Here is a 1,483-nt window from a genome sequence, read left to right on the forward strand (position 1 = left end):
ACTACATTAATTGTAATTCCTTATATTAGTTAATTGGTTTATTCATTTATAAAGTTTGAAATAAAATAAATAATTTATTGTTTATTCTAATTGAATTTATTAAATTTAATTATATTATATATAAATTAAAGATAATTTATAAATCACCTTATTTCCTTAGTCTTTTATATTCCGTGGATTGTTAAGTTTTAAGTTTTATATTTCCATAAATAAAAGTAATATATGGCAAAGCTTTTTTCATTTTAAACGAAATTATTCTATATATTATTAATTAATATCATTAGATTTGATTTATTAAAAATATAAAATAATTTTATATAACAAATTATTAATTAAACTCATTCTAAAATATAAGCAAAATAAATTAATTTCCTAGACAGCTCAATGTAGATCCATGATTTATACAACAATCAAACAAAACATAAAACTTATGACAAAAGAAAAAAAATCAGAGCATAGAATTTGTGAATTGTGATAAAAAAAAAGGAATAAAAAAGTAGGGTCCACACTATGTTGACTTGCTTGCCTCCATTGTATCTTAACAAAATATGGACCTACAGAGACTAATCCCGATTCCAAGTTGGACAGATAAAAAACCTATCTGGATCTCATACAATTAATTTCAATTCGCATCCGAAGTCCTTTTTTAGTCTTTCTGGGTCTTCTCTCTCCCAACAAGCAAACATATACGCCAGCAATGGAGAACGGCGGCTTGGCACTGGTAACTTCAGAACGGCAAAGACGAGGAGACCCGTTTATACAGCGATGGAAAGATGACGGGGTTGTGCTAGCAAGGAGGTCGACTGTAAGACCCGGAACTTTTGAAAAAGGACTATTATTAGCTAATTTCAAATTCAGTATTTCTGTAGTTTTAATTTCAGAAATTTCTTTATTAAAGAAAATTAGAGCAAGTTTTGATTAATTGAATTTGAAATAAATTAAGATTTATTATCCAATCTTATAATTATTGGATTATTTTCTATATTTAAATTATAAAGCTGGCAGTTATGTAATAATAGGAATTTTATATGATATGGACTAAATCAATATTTTAATATATTGATATTGCTATTTTGGAAAATAGAGAAATTAATTATATTTCTAAATTTTGGATTTGGACATTTTATTGAAAGTAATTTGTAAAAATTGATAAGCAAATAGTATTTTTTTCATATACTATTAGTGTTGGATTTACATTGGGTTTCAATTACTATATTATTCCCAATTTTATGTGAAATTACCATAATGCCATTAATCCTAATTTTCAAAATGAAACCCTAAGACCCTACCCGGTAACCCATTACTTCCCCATGTCCCAGCTGCAGCCGAAACCCTCCTTTTTTCCTAACTCAGCAGCAGCATTTCTCTTCCATGATAGAAAGAAAGGAGAAACAGATGGTGGGAGAAGAGAAACGGGGAGGAGAGGAGAGGGGGAGGATGGCGCCGGCGGGCGTCACTGCCGCCGCGCTGTCGTGTCGTGCAG

The sequence above is a fragment of the Arachis duranensis genome, chromosome 3 (genome assembly GCF_000817695.3).
Source record: "Arachis duranensis cultivar V14167 chromosome 3, aradu.V14167.gnm2.J7QH, whole genome shotgun sequence".
NCBI classification, from domain to species: Eukaryota; Viridiplantae; Streptophyta; class Magnoliopsida; order Fabales; family Fabaceae; genus Arachis; species Arachis duranensis.